At 42.9% G+C, this 26,853-nt stretch overlaps 1 protein-coding gene across 8 annotated transcripts in view; it reads right to left on the reverse strand.

Moving 5' to 3' along the window:
* ATP13A3 (ATPase 13A3) overlaps positions 1-26,853 on the reverse strand; it is a 100,074-nt gene that overhangs the window by 63,156 nt on the left and 10,065 nt on the right. For 3 of the 8 annotated variants that reach the window (XM_034957920.3, XM_055110998.2, XM_034957917.3), the window contains exons 1-2: positions 20,149-20,282; positions 19,376-19,417 (exon numbers count right to left, since the gene is read on the reverse strand). The gene's annotated coding sequence lies outside the window, so the exon portion shown is untranslated. Of the gene's footprint in view, positions 1-1,469; positions 19,275-19,375; positions 19,418-19,998; positions 20,084-20,148; positions 20,283-26,853 lie in introns of those variants that run through there. The other 5 variants (XM_055110997.2, XM_055110996.2, XM_034957918.3 and 2 more) reach the window with 4 other exon arrangements.

Raw genomic sequence — 26,853 nt, forward strand, 5'->3', positions numbered from 1 at the left:
AAAGATTCTGCAAGTATCAGAAGACTAATCAAGGAACTTAATAAGCAACTTGACACTGATACACCAACTTTTTTGTAGGTTTAAAGTTACTTCAAAATTAAAATTTTTTAAATTAAAAAACCCATCTTTATTGACCAGGGGATGGCCATGAGTTTGATAACTGCTAAAGCAAAGTTAAAAGCTGAGTGAATGGATACATGAGAGTCCATTATACTAGTCTTTCTACTTTTTAATGTGTAGAAATTGTTGATAATAGAAAAGGTTTTCAAAAAATTAAAAATTAAACAGCTGGGTGCAGTGGTGCATGCCTATAGTCTCAGCTACTCAGGAGGCTGAAATGAGAGAACCACTTGAGCCCAAAAGTTTGAGTCCAGCCTGGGCAGAACAGTGAGACTCCATCGCTAAAAAATAAAAATAAAAAATTTAAAAATTAATTCCCACCCATCTGAAGCTTTTAGATAGAAGAAAACTTTCAGAAGACATTTATTTCTGGCACAGAGGGCCACGAATATTAAGGACTCTGCCTCTAGGGCACTGACTCAAAAGTCCACTGACTCAATCTACTATGTGCCAGGTATTATCCATGAACTCAATTCACCAAACTTCTGTTGGTTTTTGAATCTTACTCTTCTTCACCCTTGTCTTTTATCAATTTCCCACAAACCTATAGACTTCCCACTCCTGTAAATCCAAATTTTTCAATGTAGAATGTATGTATAAATACATGAATAAGCATGTTTTATAACTTTAGAAAGGAACTGCCATTAAAATCCAATGTTTTCATTAAGCCCATGTACTTTTAACTATTTAAAACTTTTTCTCCAAGTATCTATAGAAGGAGTTCATTCACCTTAGTTCAGCATAATAATATTTTTCACTTCATCTTCTACAGTTAGACCACACAAAGAACTCTTCCAATTAATTATTTTTAAATGAGCTTATTATAGGTAGTTCACTGCCTATAGCAATCTATTTTCATACTTTTCAAAATACAATTTTTTAACCATATTACACCATTCCTCTTTTTATGAGTGTAATTTCTCTAAAATGTAGTTGCTTTTTAAAGCAAATTAAGTCTTAGCAAATTTTACCAAAGTGCTAAAAATAAACAATTCAAATAAAAAGTTGCTCTAAAAACCTCCAATTAATTATTCACTTTGAATATATTATACACCTCCAAGGAAATTACCCAAGAATTCACTTTTCACATAAACTTTTAGTCAACTCCAATGTGACAACTCCAACAGCTCTTACATTTAGAACATATGTATGTTAAAAACATATTTAAATTTTAAATGTACATAAGTAAAAGCCCTGATTATTTCAATGACTGAGAGGATAAAAAACCACATAAACATATCTAAAATACACTGCTTATCAAGATAAAAATACATATTAAATACAATTCTACTATATATCTAATCAGACATTTGAAGCAGTAATACCAAATTGATAAACCCATTACTTACAGAAGTATAACTTTTCCGGACTGCTGGAGCACACGTTTTTTAACCAAGTCAAATTCGATATCAGAGAAAACAAATTGAAGAAATTTTTCTTACCAATAGCACTATATCATCATTCTTCCCAATTCCTGATATTTGCACAGCTTTCAAAAGCTGGCTTTTAATAATAAAAATAAAACTAAGCATAAAAATTTGGAATTTTATGCCAAATATTTCTGTTTCGGTTCTGTCTGAACTGCTTTCAAAATGATTAAGGTATTAAAATTCAGAATTTTGTAATTCACCAATTTTTAGTAAGTTTTCAGAAGATGTGCCCTTCTGCCATCTGTCACTCGTAGAGCTCCTATTATTTGAATAAATCCTAGCTAGTTAGCTCACCGAAGTTCCAATTCCACAGTGCATGCCTGAGTCTTGATGTTATCTAAATAGCAAGGAGCTTATAGGCTATTGTGCTTAACCAAACCCTTCCTTGAATTTATAATAAACTTGATTTGCTGTGTGAGTTGAAAAAAAAAAAAAAAACAGTATGAGACAAAGTGAAGCTACTGGGAAAAAAAACTCACTAAATTAAATATGCTAATTTTTGAAAGTTTACTTATTTTTTCACATTATGTAATTACTACGAACAATTAAAGTATACTATTTATCCTATACCATGCTAAAAGTTAGTCAGATTTCTTTCCTTAAAACAAGATCAGTTGTTTTCAGACACAGAAATCTCCAAACCTCAAAGACATCTTTGCTTCAAACCTGAGTTTCTCAAGAGCTGTAACAATATTATAATAGTGAGTGTGGAGAGTGTTGAATTTTTTTAAGGATAGTCTATGTACATGCCTACAATTCCAAAGTAGGTAATTTCACGAAGTGATTTAAATAATGACCTGTAATCAAGTAAAAGTTCAAGCAAAGCAATTTTGAATAATACATTTTTAATTTAATTTTTTCCTTCAGTCAGTATTTGACATCTTCAGCAGTACTGAAGTAAAAAACTAAAATTAAAAATGCATTATTCACCGAGGCGGGTGGAATGCCTGAGGTCAGGAGTTTGAGACCAGCGTGGTCAGCATGGTGAAACCCCATCTCTACTAAAAATACAAAAATGAGCCGGGCAAGGTAGCATGCGCCTGTAATCCTGGCTACTTAGGAGGCTGAGGCAGGAGAATCGTTTGAATCTGGAGGTGGAGGTTGCAGTAAGCCAAGACTGCGCCACTGCACTCCAGCCAGCATGACAGAGCAAGACTCCATCACACACAGACACCAAAAAAAAAAGCGCATCATTCAAAATTCACAGCTGGGTGCAGTGGCTCACGCCTATAATCCCAGCACTTTGAGAGGCCAAGGCAGGAGGATCACATGAGGCCAGGAGTTCAAGACCAGTCCAGCCAACATGGTGAAACCCCATCTCTACTAAAAATACAAAAATTAGGCAGGTGCGGTGGTGCACATCTGTAATCCTAGTTACTAGGGAGAGGCTGAGGCAGGAGAATTGCTTGAACCCAGGAGGCGGAGGGTTGCAATGAGCAGAGATCACACCACTGCACTCCGGCTTGGGAACAGAGTGAGACTCTGTCTCAAAAAAGAAAAAAAAACTCACAAAAATAAATAAGTATAAAAGAAATTCAAGTAACTGAATTTCTCAATGGTGTTTAAGTTTATAACATATATAATTCTGGAGTTTTAAAAATTAAAACTTCACTGAGATTTCTGTGACACCTTGTATTGTTGAATGAGAGAAGGAATTATCCCGCTTTGTTTTGCAGTCCTAGATTTTTTTTCTGAGAATTACACATACCTACCAATGTTAAATAAAGATTTGATAAACCCATCTTTAAAGACCACACAAGCCAAGAGTGCTTTAATGATCTTGAAATATAAACAGCACAGCTAGCATTCTAAATATTATTTTATTCTCAAACTTGTAAAATTTACAGTAACTGAGAAGATAACCTTGTACAGTTCAAAATCAGTTCTACTTTTTGCTGTTGAAATAAAATATGCCCCAATACGTTCAAAGCCTTAACTTTAGTCACTGAACAATTTCAATTTTAATACCTATACAAATATATACAAAAAGAATTTTTTAAAAATCAGAATCATCCAACTGTAATAACCAAATTGTGACAATTCTTTATGAGGGCAAAACTTAAAACTTCAAGTCAGCTCCTAAAAATAAGAATGACATAATATAATTTAATGAATACATGGAAATTTTACAAGGATACCAGCTAAATTTTAACAAAGCTCTACTCAATACCCACTTTATCACTTCCCATCTTGGACTTTCTCTTATAATATGCTTTTGTTTCTGTGTTTAGGCTTAAGGAAGACCATTGTATCCAATATACACCAAACCAAGACTGTATTTACATTTGTAAAGTGGAGTCTTTGTATAATTATACTTTTTTGTATGTTACAAAACAATGTGATAGCTATAACAAAATAAGCTATAATTAGGAAAGATAACATAATTACCTGTATTAGGATCAATATGAAGAAGAGTTTAGCCTACACTATACCATTAATTCTTGCATAGGTACTTTATCGCTTTTATCATATACGCTATTTAAAAAACAAAATCAACCCTTTTATTCAGAGAAATCCTACAGAGTTTTGTCTAATTGTATAGCACTTGGCAAAAAGGGGGATGTTACCTTTGGACTGACAAATGATACGTGCATTTTACTCTCTCTTTATAAAAAAAAAAAAGTGCAAAATATCATTTATATGCAATGTAATAAAACAGTTTGCATTCTCAAAATGTCCACTTACGTCACTGAGAGATTTTCTATTTCAATTATTCAAGCTACTCTGTTCTTAAAACTTTCATACTTTCCCCTAAATTGTTAAAAAGTAAGTAACTTTTTAAAATTCCACATTCAAAGGTTAAGAATTTTAAGACTCTTATGATTGCTAGATAGATTTCAAAACATTACTACTATCTACGATGAAAAATGCTGCGGCAGGCAATAGGAAACAGTGATAAGTCCCAGACTGAATATTCAAAACTGGCAGAAGTAAAATGGCTTAGAGAGAAAACTGGCACCTACTCCTGAGATAATCAAAAAGGCGAATACATCAATAAATTGGTGACAATGGCTACCTCTGGGCTGGGTGGGAGTGAGGAAGAGACATTAGTGCCTTTTGAATGCCTTCCAGAAGGAAGACTGAATAGTTGATTGAATATATGCCTAAACTTCTAATTCTACAATGCATGGCCAACCCTGAGTTCCAAACTTGTAGGAACCTTTGAAGCACGTCATGGTGCTCTATCAGACCATTCTCTTTGCCTGCATCTTACCCCAGGCAAGAGAAAGTTGTCATTCTGAAAGCACCTTTAACAAGTATACTTCTATTAATTAGATTTATTTCTATCTCCTCTACATTTTGGCCCAGCTGAAAAAGCATGTGCCTATAATACAGCGTTAAGTAGCAACAAATTCTAAAAAAAAGAAAAAAAAAGAAAAGAAAAGAAAAGAAAAAGAAAATTTGAGACAGCATCTTGCTCTGTCTCCCAGGCTGGAATGCAGTGGCACAATCTTAGCTCACTGCAACCTCTGCCTTCCGGGTTCAAGCAATTCTCTTGCCTCAGCCTCCTGAGTAGCTGGGACCACAGGTGTGTACCATCACGCCCAGCAAATCTGTTGTGCTTTTATAGAGATGGGGTTTCACTATATTGCCCAGGATGGTCTCAAACTCCTGGACTCAAGCAATCTGCCCACCTCAGCCTCCCAAAGTGCCGGGATTACAGGCGTGAGTTACCAAGCCCAGCCCTAAATTATTTTTATCAAACTAATTCATCTAAGTATTAAGTGTGCATCTTATGCCAGGTTCTTTACTACATTACAACAGTAGGATTTACAACTTCATCCCCAAAACAAACAAACATAAATGAAAAGAGCACAAGAGTCAACTTTAGATTCAGTGGCTGGCTTTGTCGAGCAACAGTGTAGTGGCCTTCAGGTGGCTGGAGGTGACTAGCAATTTGCAGTATCTTTGACTTCACTTAACAACAAAATGCAAATCTTTGTGAAGACCCTGACCTTCAGCCTGGAGAAGGAGCCCAGTGACACCACTGAGAATGTAAAGGCCAAGATTCAGAGTAAAAAAGTATGTCCCCTGACCAGAAGAGGCTCATTTCTGCAGGCAACCAGCTGATTGCTGCAGGCAACCAACACTCTTTCTGATTACAACATCCAGAGTCAACCCTGCACCTCGACGCCATCTGAGGAATGGCTGTCAGTTCTTCAGTCTCCTTTTCGCAGTGCCCAATGACGGCATTAACTCTGCACCGTAGCCATTTGCCCCAATTTAAATTTAGAAATGACCAGTTTCAGTAGTAGCTGAACCTGTTCAAAATGTTAATAAAAGTTTTGTTGCACAGTAGCCAAAAAAAAAAAAAACACAGTCAACCTTAACTTTTCCTTAAATAACAATTAATTCAACATGAACTATGATGCAAGTTCCTTCACGCTGGTCTCAACTTCTTCTCCACTAAAATAAGGGAGATACAATAATTTCTACAATATCAACCAAAAAGGTTTTGAGCTACACAAGCATAGCCTTTGTACATGGCCTGCTGGTACACTCTTTCACCACTAGGGGATGTTCCAACATTAGTAACGAAAAAAGGCTGAGTTACAACAAGACTTAATAAATAGAACTGCTGCAGTTATCTGAAGTGATCAAGAATGATTAAAGATGAGAAATTATCTCAAAGAACTAAAAACAGAACTACTATTCGACCAAGCAATCCCATTACTAGGTATATATCCAAAGGAAAATAAATCGTTCTACAAAAAAGACACATGCACTCATATGTTCATCACAGCACTATTCACAATAGCAAAGACATGGAATCAACCTAGGTGTCCACCAACAGTGGATTGCATAAAGAAAATGTGGCACACATACACTATGGAATACTATGCAGCCATAAAAAATAATAAAATTATGTCTTTTACAGTAACACGGATGCAGCTGGAGGCCATTATTTTAGCATTCGAATTAATGCAGAAACAGAAAACCAAATACTATATGTTCTCACTTGTAAGTGGGATCTAAACATTGGATATACATGGACATAAAGATGGGGAACAATGGACACTGGCGATGACTAGATGAAGGAAAGGGTGGGGCAAGGGTACCTATTGGGTACTCTGCTTACTACCTGGTTGATGGGATTAATCATACCCCAAATCTTAGCATCACACAATATGATCCATGTAACAAACCTGCACAGGTATTCCCTGAATCTAAAATAAAAGTTGAAATTTTAATGAGAAATTATATATTTTAGTACCAGTGGAGATCGTGACATGGAAAGCAGAATTGCCTTTTTAAAAGATGCCCTGCGTTCATGTGTCTCAACAAAAAATTAATGTACGCAATAAAACACAAAACAAATGATAATGGGGCGGAGAGAGACAGCTATATTAATACTCCCTGTACATTCTAGTCTGAAAGTAGAATTTAGGAATCTTGCAAAGTTGTAAAGCAAGGCAGAGAACAATAACAAAGAGCAAATGAACCTATTACAGAACAAGACGATGTATTTAAAGTATAAAATTATATGGTAAGACATTATTTGCCCATTAAATTGGTGGAAAAAAAAAAAAAAACCTGACAAGGAGCAACCTTATATATTGGTCTTAGGAGTGAATCTGTCCTACCTTTTTAAAAAACCAATTGACAAGATACTTAAATTTTGTCTACGGCCATACCACCTTGAACGTGCCAATCTCATCTGATCTCAGAAGATATTTAAATTTAAAACCTATACACTTTGATCCAACAATCCCAGTTTTTAAAATCTATGACAAATACATATATAGGTACATAGGAACAAAACATGTATATTGCAGCACTGTTTGCAGCAGGGGGAAAAACCTAGAACCCACCTGAACGTCCATCAATAGAAGAATAGATGAATAATTTATGGAATTAAGGAGAATGAGTTAAATCTATGTGTAGAGACCAAGATAGAGCTATGTAATATATAAAAACAGGAAAAAAGGAATATGTCTAATACACTATTTTTATAGCAACCAAATAACTCTGTGGATATGTGTTTTTAAAAGACCAAACAGAAAGGTGTAAGATACACACCAAACTGTTAACATCATCTTGTATTGCAAGGCAGAGGCTACCATTAACGGTTTCTTCAAATTCCTCTGCATCTTTAGATTTATGAAGTAGAGTATAAAAGTTTTGTGCTTTCTTTCCTTTGGGGGGTGACAGTGGGTATTTAAAAGCAAAAACACCTAGTTAGAACAAATAAAAGAGTTTTTCGGGTTTTTTTAAGAGATGGGGTCTCACTCTGTCACCCAGGCTGGAAGACAGTGGCACCGTCACAGCTGACCACAACCTCAACTCCTGAGCTCAAGGGATGCTCCCTTGAGCAGGAAGGGGCTGCAGGCCTGAGCCACCACACCTAACTAATTCCCCCAATTCCCCCATAAAGATGAGGTCTCTTCATCTTGCCAGGCTGGTCTCAAACACCTGGGCTCAAGGGATCCTCCCACCTTGGCCTCCCAAGCAGCTGGAAATAGGAGTATGTTAAAATAAGCAGAAAAGAAATCGTGTGGCATGGGCACTTAATATAATAGAAATTGACAAATCAAGAGTTTCAATAACAGCTTGTGTAAACAAACCAAATGATAAATAAGCCTAATTCCCCCAAACTAAAAATTATACTTTGTAGTTCAGAGTTAAGGTAAAGTTTTTGTTGAGTAATATGTAAATTAATGTCTTCCATTATAATGCAAATTAACAACTATTCATTTGAAACTGTAATGCTATTAATAAAAATCTCAAATAACTGCTGACATTTCAGTCATCAAATTAAAGATGGTCTCTGAAATTTAAACATTCATGAATTCTCATTTGACCATAGCTAAAATCAAGACACTGCTTACATACAACCTTACAGCTGCTGCCGGCAAGTGGCTGCTGTGATGCGGTGCTCACTGCACACTCACGCTTCACACTGGCCACACCGCTCAGACTATGGCCATGCCAGCTAAGTAACGTGCACTGTTGCTAAGACTATGTTGAGTTTAAATTACTAATTAAAGTATTCAAAAAGATTACACTGTAGTTGCATAATACAACAAAAAGTAACGTTCTGCATAGAAAGATACTGAAATAGCGCAGCACGGTGGAGAGGAAAAGCTAGGATGAGAAAAAGGGGAGGCTAGGGAATAATACAGGAATAGGGAAGAGTAGAGAAGAAAAAAAGAAGAGTGGAAGAAAATTTTCCAGAGGTTATACTTCCAAGTCTTCGGTGTGTTCAAAACATATAAACCTCAGAAATGTTTGTTTTTTCTTACTGATAGCAAACCTAAAAATAATTTTTTTCATTACTTCTGTATGGTTCACTTCAGAATTACTGTACAATTTGAAACAAAGCAAAATTAGTTTTCCTCATGATCTACATACACTACAGAATGATTCATATTTCACTCTTCCAGATTCTGATTTGAAAATCCCACCACAAAGAAGCACAAAATCACTAGGAAGCTATTCTGTACAAAAAGTAAAATCCTGCAAATGTATAAATGTAACTCATAGGTACTTGGGTCAACTTTAAGTTACATGAATTTGGGTTTTTCTACTTGAGTCCTTTGTCTAATCTGAAACCTACCCATGCTAACCCAGCATAGACAATACAAAGGCCGTAACATTTACATTCAACAAATATTTCAAAAATACAGTAATATAAGTTGCTATTGAAGAAGTTAATCACCTTATTCACGGCACAACCATCATAAAAATGTTAACTTTCTAACCTCCTATGATTGTCCTGTATGCCACTATCCAGGATTTTAAAAAAACCACATACACACACACACGCACACACACACCCCCCACAATCAATGTATTTAGGCACTACAACAACCACAATAGTGACGCCTGTATGGGAATATTTAGTTTACACAACACTTTGATGGGCATTATCTACTCTTACTTACCAGAATACTGCCTTTCAAAACCAGGAAAAAATCATCTTCACTTAACCAAGATTAGTATTTTTCATTTTCACCAGAAAGTCAAGCATGGGGTGATTTTACATCAAAAAGCCTTACCAACAAATTTAAGGAATGACACGTAGGCAGCACCATCTTTCAAGGAACAAAATTCATTTAAAAACCAATTCTTACTCCACATGTACTTGAAATACATTTCTCCATAAGGAAAATAGTGTCTAGATTCCTAAGATAGCCCACAAATGCCCATTTTACCTCTTACAACTCTGCTGAGCTGCAGTTCACATTACACTAGCCTGGGTTGCTGGGCAGGTAGCCAGGTTACCAAGCCTCCATTTCCTCTGCCCACTTCTTAATTATTAATATTCCTCAGGCTCTTCTCTTTGTAACAATCTCATCAGGGGTGGCACTACTGGACCATCACGATGGCAACTACCAATTCACATTTTCAGCACTGATTTCTCATGTGCTTCAGACCCACAGATTCAACTACATGTTTGCAGACAGCTAACACTCAATAGGTTCATTTTCTTTTTCTTCCAAAAAATCTGCCCCACCACGCAGCCACCACCAATTCCCCCTACTCCTTTAATGAGTATGAGTTGCCTAAAAAGCCAAGCCAGGAATTTAGAAGTCACCTTCGAACTCTTCCTATCTCACACCTATATCCAACCGGCCACTCATCTTATGACTACCTTTCTCAAATCCACCTCACCATGCCTATCTCCATCAGCTTTGCCTTGATTCAGGTCCTGAGCCCTCGTCTCCCTCATTCAAGTCTGTATGCAGCCAGATATGACCATTTCTCTCTCTACATAAAATTTCAGTAGCTTCCCATTGTCTGTAGTAGCAATTCCCAAACTGGTAAAAGAGTACCTTCAAAGTAAGTTGTTGTTGTTGTTGTTTTTCAAAACAATTAAATTGAACTAGATAAAATAATATTAAGCAGGCCTCTCACTAGCAAAGTTTTGGAGTCTTACAACGCACAACATGATGTATTTCCCTGCCATGAGGAACTGGGGCGGAAGGGAGCCTCAACTGGGTTCCAAGGTCAAAGTCAAAACTGATTGCAAGACATGTAAGATCCTACAGACTCTGGCCCCGCCTAGTTGTCAACACCATCTGCCATTCATCAGTGGTTATCACTCGTCCCTTACAAACCTTACATGTCATTCATTTAGAACACAATCTGTAGTTCTTCAAAGAGCCCTACTGTTCCCTGACTCCACTTCTTTATATAGAATATTCCTTCTGCCAAGAATGCCCTTCTCTTAGTCTGGCTACAGAGCTCCTACTTGCTCTTCCAGGACCAGCTCAAGCTACTAAGCTTTGATCGTCCCTTCCATCTCCCAGCAGAGCACTGCCCCCACCTTTCTCCCACCTCTGCAGGTATCAGAGCACTTTTCCAACAACGCTGAACTTACAGACTAAAAACCTTAAAGGCTGGGAACCAGGCAAGCATCCAGCAGTGCAGCTGAATAAAGGAGACAGGGCAAGACTGGGTGAAGAAGGGGTGGAATCCCTCTTCTTTTTCCAGGCAAAATTTGACAACAAAGTAATTTTGTCTTTGGCATGCTCCTGCATCTCATCCCTATTCCCCTTTCCCAGCTCTCCCAATATCCTGTGTTCCCAGGTCCCTTAGTGACCTCATGGAACTCTACACAACCTCCACCACAGCACTATGTTCTTCAGATCAACCCTTCCTCTTCCTCTTAATCAGGATCCTTCTGTTCAGAAGTTAACACATAAATTAGTGACAGCTTCTCATAGCTGTTAACCTAAGATGAATCACTAAGAAACAAAATTTTAAAAGAAGTATGGAGAGGATATGGGGAGTGGACACTCTATCGCACAGAAAGACTGGCCCAGAAGAGTCTAGGAGTCTCTTCCTGACTGGGCCCCCCAGAAGTGTTTCCACCTCACTTCATCCACTCCTACAGATTAGCTGCAGTGAGTGCTACAGGTAGAGACAGAGCTGCGGCAGACACTACCATCCTACAGATCATCCATTCTTCTTGGGTTGAATACCTCTGTGTATTTGTTTTAGTTTGAGACCACTTATGGTTAATTCTTCAGCAGACAGAAAGTTCTCACCAACATGTTCACCAATGAACTTAAAACAGTGTCTTCACTCTAGCCAAGCAGTTCCCTGAAATCTAACCCCAAACTACTGCTTGACTAGAAAAAGGTAAATTAAATCAGAAAACCAAGATGTTGTCAAGTATCCTAATTTTTCAAATAAATCTGTAAATATTAAATTAGCATTCTAGCAATAATCATTCTGGTTTATTGCCAATTTGATTTCATAAAAACTCATTTGTTAGAATGGTATTGCCTACCACGCGCCAACTAGTGGTCTAAATGCTGGAGGTTCCAAGATTAAATCTCTAACCTTAAGGAACCACATCTAGTAGGCTAGACAAACAAGTAAGCAAACAAATATCAAACAAGATGGTGACCAAGGGCACCAGGGAGAAAGAGAGGAGAACCAAGAACAGAAAAGACTTCAGAAAAGAACTATCTCTTGATCTAAGACCAGAAGGATGTAAACTTGATCAAGCAAACAAGCAGTAAGAGGAAAAATGTTAGGGAGAAAATAGAGAGATGAAACCCAAGCAGGGGAACTGCTACATGCAGAGGTACTATAGTGAGAGATCCTAAAACATGCCAGGAAAACAAGTTATTTAAACTGACTGGTGCACAGGGTGATAGCCTTTGAGGAATAATTACAAATGGAGGTTTAGAAGGATAGGACAGGATCAGATTATAAGGAAGGGTCTTGCTAGACATGATAAACAATACAGATTATCTTGTAGGTGATGGAGATTCTGAACTTTTGTCACCTGAAAGAGATCCTAGGCCAGGCCAAGGAGCCATATTCCTGAAGAATACAACGTGAATGGTATCCTCTGGACTTGTGCAATGCAACAGCACAGTGTTCACCTGCTGGGCTGTGTATGTGTAAGAGAGAAGAACTCATTCATCGATGTCTCCCCAGCATCCAGCCCTGTGCTTGGCATGTACAGGAACTAAAACACTATTAAATAGTTAGAAGTACCAACACAGTCCTAAGGGCATAACCAAGAGGCCCTAACCAAGCCCCGTTCCTTGCTACCTATAAAATCACAACTCTTATACACTACAATAACTTATCATTGCCGCAACTATTAAGGGAACATGAAGAATGGTGAGTCACTATGGGCCGCACCAGAGATGAGAAAGGATTGGGGCGGGGGGTACTCTTTAAGATGCTTCTGAATCTGACTAAATTAATGAGCTTATTCTATTCTCTTCATCAAACACTGAACAGAAAACCATGGGTTAGCTTAAAATTATTCTTCAACTAACTCTAAGGCAGTGCTGACAATTATGAAAAGTACATTTTCATATCAAAAAGACCCATTAAATATTTCAATTAAGCGTGTGCTAGGTTAGTCTAGTCTTTCAAGTAAGTGCTACAGACAAAATTATGTCATTTGCCTATTGTACTTTACATTTTACTTAATATACTAATCTACTTATTATAATTAGCATTAAATAGGTTTCTATCTTTTGTGCTTAGGAAAATTAGAAACATAAACATTAAAAAAAGGAGAAACAAGGAAACTACAGAAGAAAATTGTAAATGAGCTTAGAAAACTGGTGACTTAAGAAGCTAAGGCATGATCTAGAGATGAATGAAAAATCTTTGGTCTAAAAAAATAAAGTAAAATAAAATAAAATTTAAAAAAAAGAAAAATCTTTGGTCTATAAGGAACCAGTGACTAGGATTCCATGTTTAAAGAAATCTAAAGGTCACAAAATTGAAATATAATTCAAAGTCTTCTTTAAAAAAAAAGTAGAAATATTTGACTAATCAGAATTTTTAAATGAAAATAATGCATATAAAGTCCTATAAAATAAATACAATTACAGATAGTTTTAAATTTTATTAGGTGGTCAGAGACAGAGACATTGGTAACAGTAACAAGATGGGAGAGAAAACAGACTGCAAACACAACAGAGACACAAAGAGAAAAACTAAAATATACATAAAATGTATATCAGAGATACATGAGGTTAACATCTTGAGCTTTTGAGGATGTTGCTACTAAAGATACAAAATCATAGATTGTTTTGGACATAAAAAGCCTGAATATAACATTATTGCCTGCTGTTCCAGTTAACAAAAAAACAAAGAGCAATCATCAATCACACCCCACACACACATCTGACTTGTTTTGAATATCTTCAATGTTACTAAGTTAACAAATAATAAGTTACCCTTCACTCAGACTCTTATCCTTACAATTCTCTAAGGTACCCTTTATCATACCTCTATCTGGCAAATAAAAAAGCTCTCAGAGGTTCAGTGACTTACTTAACCCAGACTACAAGACTGGTATGTGACAGAGCTGTAATTCAAAATCACTATGGCTCTGAAGCCCACATTTTTATCCAATACACCATGCCCTCTCCCAGGACATAAGACTGTTAAGTTTTTAGCCACCATCATGTTTTTACATACTCATGTTTTCTTACTGTGCTATCCCCAGAGTAATATTTAAGTTCAGATACTTTAAATTTCATGGAATCCATTAATAATTTACATCGCTCTTTTAAAACAATGCAGATCTTGCTAGCAGTAAGGAATAAATTTATTCTTTAAAAAAACAAAACAAAAACACTCCAAGTAGTTGAGTATCCCCTCAGAATGATAGAAAGTACCAATAATCTCCTAATATTCTCAACTTTATTACCTAGCCTTTTAATTATACTAGATCTTTTTGTGGCATAACCTTAGGGAGATAGCAGATGTTCATAAATACCTAAGTTATTTCTCCATTATTCACACTGTGGAGTCACATCATATATGCACTTAATTAAAACCAATTCAACTACTTACACTCTGGGGGGAAGCAACAGAGAAAAATAATTTGAATAATGATGATAGTATGCCTTCCTTTACATCCCTGTCCCAGAGTGAGCATGAAATGAAGACTATAAATCTGCTATGCTCAGTCAATCTAAGACCCATTCACCTGTCAAAACGGTCTCACACAGCTGGTGAGGATTCCAGCTCACCAAAAAAGGGACCTCTCTAAAACTACAGGAAAAACTGGACACTGGAATTGAAAGACGGAATGTCAGTTTCCAACCAGTTTTCAAACTGGTGCCTTTTTAAAAGACTTTTTCCAAGGGTAATTTTGACTACACAGGATTTTTATCTGAGAATTTAGGCCCAAAGGCCCCATGAGCAGTGATTGCACTTTATTCAGCTCTTTAGATCAATCAGAAAAAAATCAGGACCCAAAACACTTGTCTTTTATATCAAAATAAATAACTAAAATATATTTCATCCTATTTCACAAATGGAAAAAAAAAAAACAGAGCAACAGGGATGCTATGAAGAAACCACCCTTAGACACATATGTGGGAGCAATTCCATGACTCATTTTAAACAAACTAAAAATAGTTTGTTTCAAGAAGTCTGTCAAGCAAGCAAAGGCAACCCTTAAAAGTTGGCTCTCACTGGAAGAAAAAATGCAAAAGTTTTGAGATGCGCCATTACTACAGAGTACAAAATTAAAGCAAGGGTGAAAGGAACACCCAAGCTAGAGAAAGGATCTGGGGTTAGACCATAAAGGATCCTTTATGCTGTCACTTACTTCACTTTCCGCTTCTCTAAAAAGGAACTAATCTAAATAATCCATGATCTCTCCGCATTATTTTCCAGTCTCACACCTCTTTATTTCAATGTTCAACTCCTTTGTGAAAAAAAATAAGAAAAACTCACTGAGCTAGAACCATCTTTCACCTTACCACCCAACATCAGTTACAAGTATTTTTACTTCAAACTTGAGAAAGATTCTGTAGACATCAGCAATTTCCAGACCACATAATTAGGAAATTCTACTTTACATACTTAAGTGACTTTTTCTGGAAATTTAATTTCTTATCTAACTAGTCTCTGAGTGTCAATTGATCATTTAAAACCAAGATCCACAGGGAGTAAGTGTAAGAATCAACAAAAAAGACAAAATTCTGATTAACAGATTAATTTTGCGGTCTTGACGTTTACTATTCGAGTTAATGTTTTACCATCTCAGACTCTAGCAAAGGCTCCAATACGGCCCTGTGGGTCTAAGATGTTAACAGATATGGTATTGGCTTAGTTCCCTCTAGAGAATCATTTCATGGAAACTTTTCAGCAATCACCAGCCTCAAACAACCTTCCTCAGTGTCAGACACTTATTTGGACAGTTCTCTCCTTTATTCCGTTTTTCTCCCTTCTTACTGATTACCATAAAGTCATTTTTTAAACTATCGTAACAGTGATCACTTTTTCCAATTACCATTTACTCATGTCATCTCATTTTACCTCTATTTTTAACCTGATTAATACAAATTATTTTTGGTTGTTTTAAGACAAAGTCTTGCTTTGTCAGTCAGGCTGGTCTCAAACTCCTGGCCTCAAGCCATCCTCCTGCCTTGGCCTCCCAAAGCACTGGGATTTCAAGCATGAGTCACTGTGCATAACCTACTAACACAAATGGTTTTAACTCCTTTTATAATCACTAGTTATCTAGTGATAACTGATTAACTGTAGGACCTTCTTCTACCTTACAAATATCTACTTTTCTCCAGATTAATTTGAGCCCAGAACTTTTTCATTTTTTTAAACCTAAATCTTAATTAAAATTATGTGCCAGAAATCTGAGCCTCTCTTACTTCTCTACTCTCAAAATATGATGTTCAACAAAACTCAAACGAGAACCTAACAATTTCCTTGCTTCTTGCGTGCTATTTGAACTTAAGTGGTTAATTAGAACATGGTTTTGGCTGGGCAAGGTGGCTCATGTCTGTAATTCCTACACTTTGGGAGGCTGAGGCAGGAGGATCACTTGAGGCCAGGAGTTCTGAGACAAGCCTGGGCTACAAACCCAGATACTCATCTCTACAAAAAAATTTTAAAGGCCGGGCGTGGTGGATCACGCCTGTAATCCCAGCAGTCTGGAAGGCCGAGGCGGGCGGATCACAAGGTCAGGAGTTCAAGATCAGACTGGTCAACATGGTGAAACCCAGTCTCTACTAAAGATACAAAAAATTAGCCAGGCATGGTGGTGGGCACCTGTAATCCCAGCTACTTGGAAAGCTGAGGCAGGAGAATCGCTTGAACCCAGGAGGCGGAAGTTGCAGTGAGTGGAGATCGTGCCTCTGCACTCCAGCCAGGATGACAGTACAAGACTCCGTCACAAAAAAAAAAAAAATTTTTTTTTTAAATTAGCCAGACATGATGGCACACACCCGTTGTCCCAACTACCCTTGTTGCTGAGGCAGGAAGGTCGCCTGAGCCCAGGAACTCAAGGCTGCAGTGAGCCATGATCATGCCACTACACTCTAGCCTGAGTGAGAGAGCGAGACTCTTTCTCTGGGGGGAAAAAAAAAGAAAAAAGGACGGGGTGCAGTGATAAATGCCTGTAACCCTAACACTTTGGGAGGCCAAGGCAGGCGGACTGCTTCAGTTCAGGAGTTTGAGACCAGCCTGGGCAACACGGTGAAAACCCACCTCTACAAAAAAAAAAAAAAATTAGCTGGGTGTGATGGTGCACACCTGTGGTCCCAGCTACTCTGGAAGCTGAGGTGGGAGGATTGCTTGAGCCCAGAAGGTCAAGGCTGCAGTGAGCCATGACAGAACCACTGCACTCCAGCCTAGGAGACAGAGCAAGACCCTATCTCAAAAAAAACTCAACATGGTTTTGACGACTACAGATTTACTCTCTCCATAGGCCGATTAGCTTCATTTTCACAAAAACTATGTTCCAAAACCAAGGCTAAATCCCATCAGCTACCTCTTGGATCCAGATGAGATATGGCATATTCAGAATACATTCAGAGGTAACACCAAGAAGAAATTTAATTTCTAATTTCTTCTGGCTACTCCAGGCACACTGCCTATCGAGCAGCCCTGTTCTGCAAGAAGCAGTATTAAAAAATGTTTTTAAAACTTTAAAAAATAAGAAATATGATTCTAAGGAGGGAGAGAGAAGGGAGAAAAGGATGAGTACAACATATCTAAGAGTTAAACTGAGCTATATTTGAATGGATGATAAATGGAATAGGAGTTGGCAGCTTATCACCTATCAAAGAAAACAGTCAAAACAGTTCACAGTTGTGTGCTAAAAGAAGGTGATCTAGTGTGTGACACCTATTAAGATGACATATCTGATTTATCACCAGAATCTGAGGTCCAGAGATGTTATGTTGCCTAGTCACATACAACTAACCTTATAAACCCAGAGACAGAAACCTCTGTGTTAAGCACATTAACACAGAGCTAGGTTTCTGTCTGTCTTCAAAGTCGCTTATACTGTAAGCTGCTTAACTTCTTTAATTTTTTTTTTAACAAAGAAGAATATTGTTACCTGAAAGTGTTGAGGATTAGTTGAGACCATATGTAAAGAAAGGAGCACTTTTCCTGGCACATAATGGTTTCTTTCCTTCTTCCATCCCATATATTGAATCAAACTATGCTTGTATAACGTGGTGGTTTTGTAACTACTGTGAATATGAGGTTTTAGAATATGAATATGCTTTATTCCTAAGATAAATAGTAATCTTAGGACATAGGCACTAGATCATATTACTATAGATATACAACCTACTCAATGGTCAAACTCAGTGAGAATAAGCAGTGATGGGGACGCCCTATGGAACTTTGTCTTTATTCTGTCTTTTTTCTCAGTCTCAGTGATGTTGGAAATAAGAACTTTATACTTGTGAATGACAAAAAAGTGGTTTATAATTTCGAAAATCTTGAAGACAGAAATAGGATTTCAAAATGAGCTTGATAATGTGGTTTATCCAAAGCGGATTCTGTGTGTTGTATATTTGGTGACCTAAACTAACTATGTAAGTATCAACCGCCAAGCTCGGTGGCTCGCGCCTGTAATACCAGCACTTTGGGAGGCCTAGGCAGGAAGATCACCTGAAGTCAGTAGTTCGAGACCAGCCTGGCCAACATGGTGAAACCCTGTCTCTACTAAAAATACAAAAAATTAGCTGGGCGTGGTGGCGCACACCTGAAATCCCAGCTACTTAGGAGGCTGCGGCAGGAGAATCGCTGAAACCCAGGAGGCAGAAGTTACAGTGAGCCGAGTTCACACCACTGCACTCCAGCCTGGGCAACAGAGCAAGATGCCATCTCAAAAAAAAAAAAAAAAATTTAAAGCAACCAAATAGTGTCACTTTTCCTACCCAATCCCCTGACCAAAGCCAGGCATTGTTGTTCTAACAAGGCTCAAAATCTCAATTATTTCACTCTCTGCCTGATCTAATGGTAGGATAATGCAAATCAAAGATACTAGCAAAAGTTATGTTCTACAACAATCATTAATAATAGGTTTACTACTTCGAACAACTTCCAAGCACTGATTTGCCTTAAAGGGGTTGCAAACCAGGATGAGATGCCCACACACATTGATTTTTGGCAACTGTAGTCTATTAAGCAAAGCAACAAACCTCTAGAGAAAATAATGCCACATATATTCCAGTGAAACAAAATTAATACATGTGCCTTGGTAAAGAGGCTGAGCTCTAACCAAAGATAGAGCACTGTTCATTATGTACTCACCCTTCAAAGGAATCAAATCGAAACACTTTCATTTTAACAACGAAACTTTTTAAAGGCTTTATTTTGCAATAATCTTTCAAGTCCCTGCATTTCTTAGATTCTTTAAATTCTAACTTCCTGCCTCACAGATCTAAAGTAGCCATGACATACCCAGGTATGTTCTACTCATTTAGTTAGAATCGTATAGAGGAACACAAGTCTGTTTCTAGGTGTACGACTCCATACCCATTCATTTTGCACTAATATAACCACTAAATATAGCTCTAAGACACTGATGATTAAAAGCGGCTAATTATGTGAGTGATTCATACCTCCTATGTCCAAACACCAAGATTCAGGGATGTCTGTCAGATCTATGGGAAGAGGAAACAATAAACACCTGTCACAAAGCTTTTTCCACACCGGGAAGCCCCCAGCTGAGTTCCTGCCGATCCCAACCCGACTCCCTCCCCCTTCACCCCTACCCCTCACCCCCCCAAAAAAGCCAGAGGTCATACTTCCACCAGAACCTGACTCTGTGAAGGGAATGGAGAGACAGAAAGGCCATAGCGAGAGTGGCCACGAGAGCACTGCGAGGGGAAAGGGCCCTGGGTTTTTCTAGTCCTCACTGCCACAGAGTCCGAGTGGGAGGCCTCAGGCAAGTCAGAAGTCACTTTTCCTCCACGGGACTCACTCCTTTTATCTGTGAAATGCGGAGATGGCAAGCAGCTCCATACTCCACGGCTGAGGACGAGCCAGGGTCCCGCACGGACCCATCGAGGGCCCTGCCAGCACCCCTACCGCCTCTGCCCACGGGACCTCCACCTCCCACAGGACTTTCCGAAAGGTCTGACTACCAACCACCAGGCGCCCGGCCCCCACGCTCGCCCCCGGCAGGCGGCGCGTCCCCCCCAGGCCTTCGCACCCACCGCGTGGGCTCCTGCCCTGGCCTCACCTGTCCCCGACACTCCCCGTCCCCGCGATGCCCAACTCCGGCCCGAGAAGGCTGGCCGCGACCTCGCCCGGTACCCGCCGCCCCGACACCACCATTCGCCTCCTCGACCTCCCCCGGCGCCGCCGCCCACCCGCCCCTCGCCCCGCTCACCGGGGCCGCTCACTGGCCGCCGCCGCGCCGCCTCCTCCGCGGCCTCCCTCGCGGCCGGACCAGCCCCAGGGGCCGCGGGGGACCCGGCCGCCGCTGTCGCCGCCGCCGCCTCGCCTCAGCCCAGCCCCATCGCCCTCGGCCGGCGCCGCGCGCTGCGGCTCAGGGTGAGGGAAGGAGGCGCCGCGGCGGGGCCGGGCCGGCCCTGGGACGTCCGCGCTCTCCTCCTCCTCCGCGCCCGCGGCGGCGGCGTGCAGCCGGCAGGGCGAGAACGAGGGAGGGCGGCGGGAGGTGGGCAGGGGAGGGGGGCGGTCTGCACTCCGAAACGGCCCCCCCGCCGCCAGCGACGTAGAGAACCCCCCTCCCCTCCGCGGCGGCGCCCGATCACGCTGCGGGTAAAGCCGGCAGGCAGGCGGGGGAGCGCGCGCGGGCTCAGGACTCCCGCGCCGGATGTGAGGTCACGTGGCGGCTTCATTCCCCGCGCGGAGGGCGGAGGGGCGCGGGCGACGTCAGGAGGCGGGGAAGGGGCGGGGCGGGGCGATTTATAGGCCCCGCCCACCCATCGGCTTTGCCACCCTCGAACGGGCAAAAGAAAGAAAGAGGCAGGTAAGGGGAGGCGAGGCCGTCCAAAAACGCTGGGTGTCAGGCCGGGGTGGCTAATGGAGGGCGGCTTTTCCGGTGGGATGAAATGGGACGGCAAATCCCGCTTCATCCCCTTTGGGCTATGACAACATCATAGTCCAATCTCCCATTTTATGAACAGGGAAACTGAGGCTCAGTGACTAGACAGACGTTGCCCAGAGTCATGGTCATGGAGGAAGCTTGTGCTAGAATGGTGGAGAGGAAACCAGAGCCCAGCTCCTAATGCAAGGCTCTTTCATTCCTTTAGCCACCCTCGCCCCCGCCAAAACAAACAGACAAAAAACTGTCATTCTCATATGACCACGGACTCTGCGCCCCGGCCGCAGGCGGAGGACAGGGAGGAGCGCACACGAGAAAGCTCCCACGCGCCCGCGCCTCGCCTCCGACGGGAAGGCGCCTCTTCCGACCGTCCTGGATGCAAATTAAATACTTCCCTCCGCAGAAGACTTATCTCGGGGTAGGGCCGCAGCCGGATTTCCAAATCGCGGGTTTGATTTTCGCTGCGTCCTCTCCGCGACGCGCGCAGGGAGCGCGCCCGGCCACCTGCAGCCTCTGGCTGCGGCCATCTTTCCGCCTGGGGCCACCTGGCCTGCGCCCTTTGTGCCCGGCCTGCTCCGTGACTGTTCTTCTTGCCGCTACTTACAGAACTCAGCCGCCTTAGCGTCTTAGAGAAGAGGACGGCATGCACGCGGACCCCGTCCACCACACCTGGAGAGCAGGGAGCCCTTAGTCCCTGGACACTTACCAGGGCCGCCACCCCTGGTCCACGCACGTGATGACATCTCACCAGGGGCAGCACACCGCCAGAGTCCGCGACACTGATAACACCTCCTGCGGGCAGGAGGGCGCCACAGCCACCCCTGGTCCCCTAGATTGTGTGAGGCTGGCATTTCTGCCCGCCTCTTGGCGTGGACAGCACGCTGGACCGAGATGGAACCACAGCTTTCTCTTCCCAATCCCTGGCCTCACCGTTTTGTTTCATACCTCACCGTTTGTTTCAAACCTCGTGCTGTTGAAATGATTAAATGAGATAAGGGGTGTGGTAGTGTTGGGCAAACCACAAGAAAGCGGTCTGGGTGGGGTCTGGCCCTAAAATCCTCCTCCCCCACCTCCCAGGCTTCCTTGCCTTGCTGCTTCCTCTCAGCCTTTAAACAGGCTGGCCTCTCCAAGTCCTAAAAACAAAATTATCAAGCCAACCTCCTCCTGAAGTGCCCCCTCCAACTAGCTTCCAAGTGTTTCATGCGGACCTCAAACAATGGTCTTCCCTGGCTGCCTCTGCTTCCTCATTTCTCAACACTTGGCATTCTGGCTTCTCCTCCCCAACTCTAACCCTTCACCTTGCTCAGGCAAGAGTAACTCATGACTTTCATTTTGCCAAACCTTGCAGGCATTCCTCAGGCCTTATCTCTCTGGTTCTTTCTGCTACATTTGACACCTTGGGATGACTCTCACCTTCTGGAATCTCTCTACTACCTTGGTTTCAGAAGAGTGAACCCTCTCGATTATCACATGAAGGTAAGTAAAGCCTCTGCCTCCTTGGTAACATCTACTTGTGAATCTGCACCTTAAATTCAGGATTCCACTCTAAGCCAACAACTTTGCTCACTTCACTCATTCTTCTGGGATTGCCTGCATCCTCATGGATGCAGCTCCCAAATTAGCAATTTCCAACCCAGACCCCTTCCACAAAATTTAGAACCAAATATCCAATTGCCTGCCAGGCAGCTCTAGCTAGATATCACAGACACCCCAAACTGGACATTTCCAAAACTGAACTCATTCTCTGCTTTCATAGCTGCCCCTCCCTCAGCTGTTGGCACCACCATCTCCATAGTCATCAGAATTAGAAAGTTGGGAATGAGTGAGTCATTCTTAATTCAGCCCTCTGCCTTACCCAATCACCAAGTCCTATCTATTTCACCTCCTTAATAAGCCTCAAATTCCTATGGTGGGCTGGGCGCAGTGGCTCATGCCTGTAATCCCAGCACTTTGGGAGGCCGAGGCTGGTGGATCACACGAGGTCAGGAGTTCAAGACCAGCCTGACCAACATGGTGAAACCTCATCTCTACTAAAAATACAAAATTAGCTGGACGTGGTGGCACATGCCTGTAATCCCAGCTACTTGGGAGGCTGAGGCAGGAGAATCGCTTGAACCTGGGAGATGGAGGTTGCAGTGGGCTGAGATTGCGCCATTGCACTCCACTCTAGCCAAGAAGAGCAAAACTCCATCTAAAAAAAAAAATTCCTACGGTGGTTCCCACTGGCATCCATCCTTTCCAGCCTGAATTGTTAGACAAATTCAGCCTTCAGAGTGAACTACAATGCACTCCATTTAAAATCCTAAGAGTTTCCCTAGGCTTCTGGCTGCACTGTATACCTCCAAGCTACCCAGCATGAACCTGTCAATGCGTTCGGGCTTTTAAAAGATCACAAAGAGCCCCAGAATTCGAGGTGCAGCCAAAGTAAGGCAACATGCAGCCAGGCAAGGGAAAGCTATAGGAAAAAGAGAAAAGCAGTTGGATATTCCAAAAACTTTTCTGTTACAGATGTTTTGAGAATGGTGAAAAAAGGAATTTGGACACTGGCTTTAGAGGAAGTGCTGAGTCACCAGGAAAGGCTTGAGCATGTTTATGGGTTGAGGGAAAAGAAGGTGCAAGAAAAAAGGAGAAACCCAAGATAGGCGAGAGAAAGGGAGTGGAACAGTCTGGAGAAGTCCTGGAAGGCTTACTGGTTCTCAAGTCATGATGATTCTGGGTCCAAGCGCACTGCTTCCCCCCTCTGATCCTACTCACTGTAAGCACCAACCCTGATTGCAGCTGCATGGAGGTAACAGTCATACTAGTAAGGTCTGACGTCACTTCTCAGAAAGGCTATTTTGCATCTTCTCCATCCTCAAAACCCCCATCTTTGCATGCCCTTCCCTCTCACTGTCCCCTTACCTCCTATTTCACTAAGAAAACATACACCATCAAGAGGAAAAATCCTCATCTTCCCACCCGCAAATCTGCGCATCATCCTACATTGGCCCCAGGATCTATTTTCCCACTCCAGAGAGGCAAAGCCTCCTCCTAACAGAGCTAGCTCTCCACAAAATGACCACTGTTAGGCCAACTCCAGGGGCTAGGCCTCCCCAAAATATTACTGTTGCCAAATCCGGAGGACACTTTGCAGGCCTTATCTTTCTAGTTCTCTCAGCAGCATGCATCTCCTATCCTTGAGACACTTCGCTGTTAGTTTTGATAACACACTCTATTTTGGAATTCCTCCTCCCTGTTTCTCTTTGTCTACTCCGTCTCAGCCTCCGCAGGTGCTTCCTCTGTCCTTCTCTAAATGTTGCTGTTCCCCAAGGCTCAACCCAGGATCCATTCCTGTGTCTACACAAGGTTTGTTGTGTTTTTGTTTGTTTGTTTGTTTTTAATTTGACATCTCTTGACCTTACAAGAGTTGTGGACGGGCTTCAGAGGGATCTATAAGCTCCTTAAACTTGGATGCAAATACTTTTAAAGGAAGAAGTGGAGCTTTTAGCAGCTTCTCAAAGGTGTCTGGGTCCCCCAAAAAAGATAAGAGGACTGATCCACATGCCCTCCCCTGGTGGCCTCATCTACTATGGCTATAGCTGTCATCTGCATGTACATTAATAACTGTCAACTGAGGCTGGGCGTGGTGGCTCACGCCTTTAATCCCAGCAATTTGGGAGGCCGAGGCGGGCGGATCACCTGAGGTCGGGAGTTTGAGACCAGCCTGGTCAACATGGTGAAACCCCATCTCCACTAAACATACAAAAATTAGCCAGACGTGGTGGCGTGCGCCTGTAATCCCAGCTACTTGGGAGGCTGAGGCAGGAGAATCACTTGAACCCAGGAGGCAGGGGCGCAGTGAGCTGAGATGGCACCATTGTACTCCAGCCTGGATGACAGAGCAAGACTCTGTCTCAAAAAAAATGTCAACCATATGCCTGCAGCCCAGGCCACTCCTCAGAGTCCCTTGGCCATTCCTCCCTATCATTTTCACATGGGGTTTCACTGGTGCCAGATAAGTTCACTTATCCCAAACTTAACTCTTGCCTTTCTTCCCCAAACCAGCTCCTCTCTCCTGGGCCTCCTGACCTTAGCAAAGACGCTGTCACCCAAACAACTGCTGAAGCCCAAAACCTGGCAGTCATTCTTTACACCTCCCTCTCCTTCACCACCCCATGCAATCCAACACCAAGTCCATTTCAAATCCTTCCCCATCGCTCCATCTTCACTGCCACTAGAATAATGCATGCCCCCTCATCTCTCACCTCACACGCCCCCTCCATCTCTCACCTGGCATGCCCCCTCATCTCTCACCTGGCATGACCCCTCATCTCTCACCTCGCACGCCCACTCCATCTCTCACCTGGCATGCCCCCTCATCTCTCACCTGGCATGTCCCCTCATCTCTCACCTGGCATGACCCATCTCTCACCTGGCATGCCTCCTCCATCTCTCACCTGGCATGCTCCCTCATCTCTCACCTGGCATGTCCCCTCATCTCTCACCTGGCATGCCCCCTCCATCTCTCACCTGGCATGCCTCCTCCATCTCTCACCTGGCATGCCCCCTCCAGCTCTCACCTGGCATGCCCCCTCATCTCTCACCTGGCATGCCCCCTCATCTCTCACGTGGCATGCCCCCTCCAGCTCTCACCTGGCATGCCCCCTCATCTCTCACCTGGCATGCACCCTCATCTCTCACCTGGCATGCCCCCTCATCTCTCACCTGGCATGCCCCCTCCATCTCTCACCTGGCATGCCCCCTCATCTCTCACCTGGCATGTCCCCTCATCTCTCACCTGGCATGCCCCCTCATCTCTCACCTGGCATGCCCCCTCCATCTCTCACCTGGCATGCCCCCTCCAGCTCTCACCTGGCATGCCCCCTCATCTCTCACCTGGCATGCCCCCTCATCTCTCACCTGGCATGCCCCCTCCATCTCTCACCTGGCATGCCCCCTCCAGCTCTCACCTGGCATGACCCCTCATCTCTCACCTGGCATGCCCCCTCCCTCTCTCACCTGGCATGCCCCCTCATCTCTCACCTGGCATGCCCCCTCCATCTCTCACCTGGCATGCCCCCTCATCTCTCACCTGGCATGCCTCCTCCATCTCTCACCTGGCATGCCTCCTCCATCTCTCACCTGGCATGCCCCCTCATCTCTCACCTGGCATGCCTCCTCCATCTCTCACCTGGCATGCCCCCTCATCTCTCACCTGGCATGCCCCCTCATCTCTCACCTGGCATGCCCCCTCCATCTCTCACCTGGCATGCCTCCTCCATCTCTCACCTGGCATGCCCCCTCCAGCTCTCACCTGCCATGCCCCCTCATCTCTCACCTGGCATGCCCCCTCATCTCTCACGTGGCATGCCCCCTCCAGCTCTCACCTGGCATGCCCCCTCATCTCTCACCTGGCATGCCCCCTCATCTCTCACCTGGCATGCCCCCTCATCTCTCACCTGGCATGCCCCCTCCATCTCTCACCTGGCATGCCCCCTCATCTCTCACCTGGCATGTCCCCTCATCTCTCACCTGGCATGCCCCCTCATCTCTCACCTGGCATGCCCCCTCCATCTCTCACCTGGCATGCCCCCTCCAGCTCTCACCTGGCATGCCCCCTCATCTCTCACCTGGCATGCCCCCTCATCTCTCACCTGGCATGCCCCCTCCATCTCTCACCTGGCATGCCCCCTCCAGCTCTCACCTGGCATGACCCCTCATCTCTCACCTGGCATGCCCCCTCCCTCTCTCACCTGGCATGCCCCCTCATCTCTCACCTGGCATGCCCCCTCCATCTCTCACCTGGCATGCCCCCTCATCTCTCACCTGGCATGCCTCCTCCATCTCTCACCTGGCATGCCTCCTCCATCTCTCACCTGGCATGCCCCCTCATCTCTCACCTGGCATGCCTCCTCCATCTCTCACCTGGCATGCCCCCTCATCTCTCACCTGGCATGCCCCCTCATCTCTCACCTGGCATGCCCCCTCATCTCTCACCTGGCATGTCCCCTCCATCTCTCACCTGGCATGTTGCCTCATCTCTCACCT

This window comes from Pan paniscus, chromosome 2, assembly GCF_029289425.2.
Source record: "Pan paniscus chromosome 2, NHGRI_mPanPan1-v2.0_pri, whole genome shotgun sequence".
NCBI lineage: Eukaryota > Metazoa > Chordata > Mammalia > Primates > Hominidae > Pan > Pan paniscus.